Here is a 9,821-nt window from a genome sequence, read left to right as displayed (position 1 = left end):
AAAAACTCGCATCGAGCTTTCTAATTGGAGAACACTTGTTTTAGCTCTCAATAGGCTAAGCCCTACAGTGACGTTTAAGACTGAATTTATTACTGGGCGTTTTCCCGCAGTTCAAGATACCCTATTAGGTCACAGAGTGGACTCAAACGGTCTCTCTTTGATCTCTGCTACATCTGCTGTCCTTTGTCTTAGAAGAGACAGCAGCCCCCCTTAGTGGGGCTTGTCTGGCGGCTTATAAGGCCGTTTCTTTAGTATCTTTGTATATTCAATCTGTCTGACCAGATGGTTCTCTAGTCGCTTGGTCGATCTCAGAGCTGTAAAACCACACATTTGTTGACTTTCCCAGGAGATCAAACAGCCACTGTCTCTCACTTAATCAGCGCCTGCATGTCTCATCTTCCCCCATGAGGAGGAAATCTGAGACAGGCAGCTGCCTGTACCAAGTCAGAGATGTGTGTCTATGCCTCGTTGTGTTACAGAGAGAGGGGAGATGGGGGAGAAATTTGTGAATGTATAGTACCTGTTTTTGTTGCCATTCTGTAATCGTTGGTTGTGTTGTACAAAATAATATATACACAGTTTGCTTTGACTGAAAACTACCACAGTTTCCCCGGTTTGGGGATTAATGATCCCCAATATACTTGTTAGTATTTTCTCAATCAAACTGTTTACAATTACCTTAACCTTACTGTTTAGCCCAGTTACCTAAGAACCAAACATTTCCAGAATTCTTCTAACTCATTTTCCATATTTGTTAGTATCAATTGCTCTCAACACCCACATTAGCTCCCTCTTCCACTGACCGACTATGAATCCATTTATGTTTACACAGTTCTCTATTCACTCACACCGTTTAACAATTTCCACTCATTTGCAGGTTATACACAATGTATCAGTTATATCAATTTCACTTCAGTCTAGGTCCGTCCCTTTATGCAAAAAGATGATCGTACCAATTACCAGGTTTAGACTATACTTATGTGTTTTTTAACCAAACGTGTCTGTTTTGTGCAATCCACTCTGAAAGAAAAGACCTTACATTGCATTTATTATCTAAACATTTCTAAAAAAGGAGAGAGCTCAGCTAATGAAAAATGAAAAATGAATATATACACGCCCTCTCCAAGGCCTATCAGTTACACTATCCCTTCTTTCGCCTATGTATACCGTTGAGGCTTCTGGATGACTTGTTTTGGTCGAGTATCTCGTTCCGGGCTTGTGCTAAGCACTGGTTCCTCCGGTTCTTCTGGTACCTTCTCCAAATCCACAGAGGAGAAATTATTATGTTCCAATTCATAATCTTCTCCTCTGTCTGGTTCCTGTAAAAAACCTTCATCTTCTACTTGTGGCCAATCGTGGCCCCCTCGGTCTGGCTCGCCATAATCATCCGGGTCTTCCCCATCGTTTGGGGTTAGCGCCACCCCAATTTCATCTTCCGCCGCTTTCACTTCGCCTTCATGTAACGGTTGCGACGCCCCGGTTTTACCGTCAAGGTCTTGTGGTTCAGGTTCCCATTCTTGGTCCGTATCGATTGCTTTTACACAATGAGTAACGTGAAACCACATAGGCGATCCTTGAATTTGTAAAGCCCTCTCGGTGGCTCGAACGACTTTGTATGGCCCTTCTCGTCTCGCGCCAAACCACTTGCGTCTAAATACTTTAACATAAACGTAGTCGCCTGGTATGATTTGAGGTGTAGTCTGCCTATTCACCTCATCCCCGGTTTCATGCTCCTGTCTACTGGAGACATGATCCAGAATACTTTTGTGTATCTTTGACATGTATTTTACGTACTCACGCATGTCGTTGTCCAGGATGTCCAAACTCGGACCTTTGCCTGTCGCGCGCAAACCTGGTACTACCATGCAGCGACCTAACATCATTTCGTGCGGTGTTAGACGCAGTCCGCGAACCTCGCTTGACCGGCATGCAAACAGTGCTAGAGGGAGAGCGTTCAACCAATTCAGTCCTGTGTGTTGACAGATCTTTACCAGCTTGTTTTTTAGCGTCCCGTTCATGCGTTCCACCATCCCCTGGCTCTGTGGATGATAAACGGCCCCCAATCGCTGTTTTATGCCTAAATGTTGGAGTATTAAACGTACAGTTTTGTCGACAAACTCTTTTCCGTTGTCTGACGAGATTCTGTCCATTATTCCGAAACGGGGAATTACCTCTTGGCATAAGAACTTAGCCACCGATGCTGCATCCTTGTGCCGGGTGGCGCACGCCTCCACCCACCTTGAAAAACGACAGACAACGACAAGAATATATCTCTTCTGATTAATGGGCTTAATCATGTCAATGTAATCAATTACAAGGTCTCGCATTGGGCCATTGGGCGTGGGGATATGTCCTGGTGACACACTAATCCCCTTACGTATATTGTTTTTCAAACATATTACACATCTCTGTATCACATGATCAATTTGACTGTTCAAATCTGGCGCCCAAAAGCCATATTCTCTGATTTTTCTCCTTACCTCTCCTCTGTGCGCATGGCAAAAGTCGTGAGCCGTGTGGATCAGCAGTCCGACCAGGCCAGCAGGAGCCACCACAAATCCACTGACGTCGCGCCACAAACCTGAATCATCCTGACAAGCTCCCCTGGTTATCCAGAGGTTCCGTTCTACCTGACTAGCCTCCTCCTGGAAAGTCAAAACATCTTTGTAGGTTATCTTGTCCTCTAACTCAACTCCGTGTGTGATAACCAACACCTTACCTGCTCTGTCGGCACCTGTCACTTCCTTGGCAGCTTCGTCTGCTCTTTTGTTTCCTCGAGTTATTTTTGACTCGTCAGACTGGTGGGCAGCACACTTGATTATCGCAATCTGCTTTGGTTTCATAATTGCTTCTAACAACCGTTTAATCTGACTACAATGTTTTATGGCGCTTCCGTCAGCTTTCTTAAAACCTCGCCCTTTCCACACTGTGCCATGTAAAAATGCGGTACCGTGAGCATAGGCACTATCTGTATGAATATTTACAGTTCTGCCCTCTGCCATGTTACATGCTTCCGTCAGTGCGACCAACTCTGCTAATTGGGCCGAACAAGGTTGTGATAATGCTTCGGCTTTTTCTACCACAAATCCTTCGCCCTGTGACCTTACCACGGAGTAACCTGCTTTTAGTCCCTCGCCAACATGATAGCAAGAGCCGTCAGTCCATAATTCCAGATCTGGACTGCTAAATGGAAACGCCTGCAAGTCTGCTCTGAGTTTAGAGTACCTCTCGACTTCGACTAAACAGTCGTGGGGTTCTCCATTCTCAGGCGTAGGGATGTCAGCTGCCGGGTTCGTTATGGAACACCTGACCAGCGTCACGTCTTCCTGTTCCAAAAGTCTGTAGTAGTGTTTAATGCGAGGCATCGTTAGTGCATATTTACCGGACTCCAACAGACTCTTTAAGTCATGCCTCACCATGATATCCACTGGATATCCCATCATAATACTTGCGGCTTTTTCGTACATCGTATAAACTCCAGCCATTTCTCGGTAGCATGGAGCCATCCCCATCTCTACTTCCGAGTAGGCAATTGAGTAGTACGCCATCGGCTGCGGTCGCGCCCCCACCCCTGTGTTCTGGGCCAACACCGCACACGCCTGCTTCTGATCTGGTGAAGAAGAGACGTAGAGTATGAATTTCTTGGTATAGTTAGGCAAAGCCAGGGCCGGCGCCTCTAACAGTCGGGACTTGATTGTTTCGAATGCCCGTGAGCCATCTTCGGTCCATACCACTTTACTGCTCAGTTTATCAACGCCCGTTTCTTTCATCATCTCTCTCAATGGTTTCACTATTTCCGTATAGTTCTCGACCCAGGGAGAGCTGTACCCCATTATACCCAGAAATCCCATTAGCTGTCGTACCGTCACAGGCTTGGGCGCCGTCCTTATGGCCACCAAATGTTCTTCTGAAATAGCCCGATGGCCCTGTGAAATTGTTTGTCCTAAATAGATCACTTTAGGTTTACAATATTGCAACTTTTTCAACAACACTTTATGGCCGTTTTCCGCCAACAGTTGCAACAGTTTCACGGAATCGCGATGACATGTTTCCTGATCGTCCGCACACAGTATCAGATCATCCATGTACTGAATGACCCTAGAGGTCACGACTTTATCCAACCCCTCTAAATCCTCCCTTAGGATTTTGTTGAATATGTGTGGCGAATGCTTTAGTCCCTGCGGGATCCTAGTATACTCATAATATTCATCCTTATAAGTAAAACCAAAAAAATGCTGGCACTCCTCGCTCAAGGGCACACTAAAATATGCACTACACAAATCTATAACCGTAAAGTATTTAGCTTTCGACGGGATAAATGTCAATAGCACATGGGGGTCGGGGACATCTGATGGATAGTCAAGTAACACCTCGTTGATAGCTCTTAGATCATGCACCAGCCGGTAAGAGGTATCAGGCTTCTCCACGGGTAGCAACGGCGTGTTGCTCCGGGGATCAGTTGTTTTCCGTAAGACTCCTGCGGCTAAAAGTCCTTTAATTTGTGGCTCGATTCCAGCCACCGCTTTCTCCTTCAATGGATACTGGTTCTTCCAAGGCAGGGTGGCCCCAGGTCTAAGCTCCACCTTCACAGGTTGAGCGGACTTGATTAGTCCAATGTCAGTGCTGTTCTTTGCCCACAGCGTCTCAGGCACCGCCTCCATCATGTCCTCTTGGAGGCTTGGTGCATTAGGATTAGGGAGTTCTCCCAGTGTCTCTTGGGATAATTGCACAGTTTGGGGACGACCCATCCCTGTGCCTTGAACCATGATCTTAATAAACCTTTTATCAGGGCTTATCCAGATCTTTCATCTGTTCAAATTCTATCCCTTCAGCTTTTTTCATCATTTCGCCTATGTGTTGTTGATCACATGAGCTGATTACCTTCAAAGTCACATGGGGAACACTATCCATAATGCCGTGTTCTTTAAGCAGATAGTCGCTCCGTGCAATACGTAACGCTGCTCCCTGTGGCCCCAATATGATATTGGTAGCATTCAGCTGTACTTTGTCAGGTTGCACCCTCAGCCACTCCTTAGTCTGTGACGAGTTTGCATCTCTATGATACTGCAGAGTGCAATGATAGGGGGTCTTTGGATCCCTTGCTTCAGGCATATTGGCAGTGATACATTTCTCCCATTGTAAGGCGGGGCCAAGTAGCTCTTGGTCCAGTCCCCCTAAACAATAGATCTCTGGTGGTTGACTGTCAATTCGTTGTACCATCTGATAGTACTGGTCTTCTCGTTCGGCTATCACGCAACCCTCCGCAGTACATTTAATGTCCATCCCCAGTAACCCCAGCCCATCTCGGCCGAGTAAGTTAATAGGTGTGCTTTCCGAGACCAGCACAGGGAGAGTCGCTTCCCTGCCTTGATATCTCAGAGTCACAGGTTCGGTAACAGCCGTCAGCTGGTTTACTCCCTCAAATCCAATTGTCCGTACATATCGACCGGACATGGTTAGGTGCGTCGCGTCTTGGGGTTGTACTACCGTGTAGGCCGCACCGGTGTCTGCCATCATCTTGACAGATTTGTCATTCACCGTTACGCACACAATAGGCTCCTCCCTTAAAGACGACACTGACAGCTGACACCTCCCCATTGGACTCTCTGGGCCTCTTCATAGTGGTTCATCTGGCCCTCTTGATGGATTTACCGGGCCATTGTTCGCATTCTGGTCTTGGACTCGGGGTTGACCTTGGTCTTGCCAAGTTCTTTCCTGGTCTCCCCCTCTGGGTTGACAAGCCTGTCCACATTCCCGTGCGATATGACCAGGCTCCCCACACGTCCAACACACCACCTTCCGCACCGGGAATCCATCCGGATTCCGGCCTCTGCCTCCACCTCTTCCTCGTGGTTGCCACCCGACTGCTCCTCTCGACCTCTGTTGTTGGTCTGGCGCATAACCCCCTTGTGTTCCCACTTGAGCCCGTCTCTGTCCCTGTGGTTCCCCTTCATAGCCTGTCCCCCCTCTTGGTTGTGGGGCCTGGACTAAGGCTTGAAGGTATTCCACTACCTTCACTGCATCAGTTGGCTGTTGATACATGATCTTACGTTGTTGCTCCGTATCCTTCTCCTTTGCTCTTTGCTCTTTTTTCCGATACAGGTCAACGTAATGCTCTACTTGATCAATATATAAGTCCAGCGCCATCCTTGACAATGACACCACCTCGGCCAATCTCTGTCTTACCTCTAGGGGGAGGCCGTTTTCAATCTTGGCTCTTAACGAGGCTTCATGCATAGGGTCAAGTCCCGCCTCCTGACCAGTTGTGTTCTTCCACGCGGCATAGGCTTGTCGTACGTACAGCCTGGGGTGCACTGTTGTCTCCAAAGTACCAATCTGAATTTGGTCTGCATGCAGTCTCGTTGGATAGGCTTCTCGTAGGGCCGCCCACATTACTCCCCTGTACGCTGTGAACAGGTCCGCATCATGCGCTCCAGTCCCCACATGGCCATGCAGGCGAGCCATCTCCAGTATCTTTTCCATGCCGTCTTTTCCCATCATGTTTGTCAATATTTTCTTGACATCCCCCATTGCCATTTCTGTGCCGACCATCAACTCCTCCAGTTGGGCAATCCAAGGGTTGGCCCCATTCTGGAGGGGCGGCAATTTCTCAGTCACCTGTGTCATGTCCGACGCCTTCAGGGGGTGATATTCCAGGTCCTGTCCTCTTATTATTATAGGAGCCATGCGGATAGGGGTTTGCTTGTTTTTCGTCTGTGATCTGGTCTGCGTTCTCTCCCTTACAGCCTCTTGTACTTTCTGGAGGGCCTCTTGCTTCTCTCCTTTTTTGTCTTGCAGGGCAATTTGCTTTCCCTCAATGCCAGCCCGCACCCTCATGAACTCCTGATATTCCTCTCCCTCCGCCTCCATGCTTGTATGGTCGGGAACTTGCCCTGCTAGGACCACTTGGTCCCTGTCCAAAGCCGTGAGCGCCTGTTCTATCTCTGTCAGATCCTCTTGTATCCGTGTCATCTGCCCCCCAAGTGCGAGGTCGATAGCCTCTGGCTTTTCACCTACTGCATCTATCTTCGTCCACTGGGATATCGTGTGACCAATCTTGTGACTGCCAGGGGCTACCCCCTTGCGGGGCTGAGGTTGGGGGGAAGCAAATTGCTGGGGGGTAATAAGATCTCGGTATATAGAGTGGGGCGCAGGAGCTGGGGGGCTTTGGAGGTACTCTGGCTGGCGGACAGACTCTCTCTGGTGGTCATACTCTCTCTGGTGGTCATACTCTCTCTGGTGGTCATAAACTCTCTGAGGCTGGCCGTAGGTCTCCTTCACCCTTTCCCACTCTTTCTCTTTTAACATTGCCTCATAGCCTTCCTTTCCCTTTCTTTCAGCTGCTTGTATCACTCTAGTTCGCTCTGACGTCTCTTCTATCCTTTCCCTTGGTCGTGAGGTGGCCGCATACTCTCTGACTGACCCAGTCTGGGCTGACCTGTCTGGTAGCCGTGAGGCGGCCACACCCTCTCTGTCTGACCAAGTCCAGGCTGACCTATCTGGTTGCCTAGCTGTCAGCTGAATAGATGTCTTTGCTTGTCCCTTCTCTTTGTTCCCCAGATCATCTGTCAACTGGTAAGGGCTTATCATCTCTAATAAAGGTAGGATGGGGTATATTGTCTCCCCATTCCTACTGGCATATGGCGGGGGTGCTAAAGCTCCCTCAATTCTTTCCTGTTGGGCCATAAGATAGGAGGCTGGGGTGGGTGAGGCTAACTGCACTGCACTTTGGGCGGTGACAGGTGTTGTGTCAGGGGCCAGGGGAGTTATGGTGACCTGGACTACCCCCTCTACTGGTTTGTCTGCATCATTGCCATTTGCAATGGCCTTCTTTTCACTATCTCTCCTCTCAGCTTCCCGTGCATAAGCTGCTAAAAAGCTTGTTTCTTGCAACCTTTTCTTTGCTCTTTCCTCCTCGTTCCCTTGATATCTGTATGCCTTAATTAGTGTTCCCACAATAGCTATTAACTCCAAATCAAAAGAACCCTCGACTGGCCAACGTTTCTCAAGCTCCCATCTTTCATTCCATCTTTTTGATATATAAATTGCTTTTTTCAAATAATATCTGTTACCTTTTGTCGTGTCGTGTTCATTGGCAATAATTTGTACGGGACTTTCTTCCATCCACCCAATTACGGTCGGTTGTGTCTTTTATTTTCTTATATGCGCTTTTTCGCCCCATTTTTTCTCTTGTCTTTTTATCTTGTAACAATGGCAATCAGGCAGAACAATAGCTTGTGTTATCCCTATCTAAGTGTAGGTGTCTATGCTTCTTGTGACTAACTCCTACTCGGACAGCCAATAGTGGCACTGTGGGCCCTTCCTATTCTCTTCTGTCCCTTGTTCAGTTGAAATTCCTATTCTTACCTGATTTGTGGTGTTCCGCGTGTCCAATCGAACTGCTGGAGATCAGAGCACACAATGACAACAGTTCTTGTTAATTTATCAACCGGACTTGTACTTTACTCTGTCTTTATAATCAAATTCCTGAGAGGTTCCTTTCATTCACTGTATGAGTATCTTTTTACTTTCCTCATACACTCTTAAACATGAGACAATTGTAATTGATACATGTGTGTGATACCACCCGTTTCTACTCCCTGTTTTTCTTCTCGTTCGATCTCTGTCAACACACTGGGTTCCTATTTTTTGTTGAATTTCCGCTCTCCTTTACTTCCGCTTGATCCTGCTCCAATTCTGATACTCCTCGGAAAACAAAAACATCTTGATTAATATAGTTACATTCATTTTTAACATTCTTTTTCATTATTTAGTACCACACCCCCCAGGGGACACCTGTCACCCAGACACGTGTCCCCCAGAGGTAATCTAAAGAATGCCACGGACGCCGCGCCACGCACGCCGTGAGGTGTCAACCCTGTTTACTGAAGAGACCTTGACAGCCCCTCCACAGTGGTCTAAACCCACCTCACCACAGGTACAAAGCAGTCAGCATCCCGGCAACCTCTCCCGTCCTTCAGGCCAGTATCCCCAGAGTCCAGTGCCCTGCCGGACGGCCATGCATAGCCGACCAGACCCAACACCGAACCCCGGGTACACCGCCCCACATCACACAGTCAATCCAAACGTACCTACTATGAAAAAAAAAAAAAACACAATTGCATACACAACCCTATCTCGCCAACGGCAACGCACGGTCGTCCAGGAACGTCCCCCTTCTCACACCCACACGCACGCCCCGGCCCTCCCACTCCCCAACCCTGAATGTCCACCACCCAGATCAGAGAATAGTTGCCAGCGCGGACGCCGGGCACCTCGGCTCTATTGGAACGCCCACACCTACCCTGCCACCCTCCGCGCCATCCCTTACCACCATCATCGCACACGCAGGCGCAACCGAGCGGTGTGGGTCCCCAGACGCAGAACCAACCGCGCCGAGAGTCCTGAACACGTACGTCACACACACCCTGATAACATTCACACAAACCACTATAACCGCAAACATCACCACAGCACACAGCAAATACTTAGCAATCGTCCATCCTATGTAGCCCATCCAACCTTGACCCCAGCCCTCCCACGAGTCCTCCCGTGCGGGCTGCATCTCCCTAGTAATATTCTTCAAATGTTCTATAACCTCTGGCATCCCTACTTCATCATTTTCGGGCACATACGTGCAGCACTCCTGGCCTATTAACGCACACGTACCCCCTGAAGCTGCCAACAAAAAATCCATAGCCGCCCTTGTCTGCATCTCCATTAACCTTAATGCCCGCATTTCCTCATTTCCTAGGCTAAATCCCTTTGTCGTTGTGATCGTCATCTCCTCAAACAATGCAGCTAAATGATCAATCTCCTGC

This window comes from Notolepis coatsorum, assembly GCF_963971535.1.
Source record: "Notolepis coatsorum genome assembly, chromosome: 4".
NCBI lineage: Eukaryota > Metazoa > Chordata > Actinopteri > Aulopiformes > Paralepididae > Notolepis > Notolepis coatsorum.
This window is presented reverse-complemented; position numbering follows the sequence as displayed.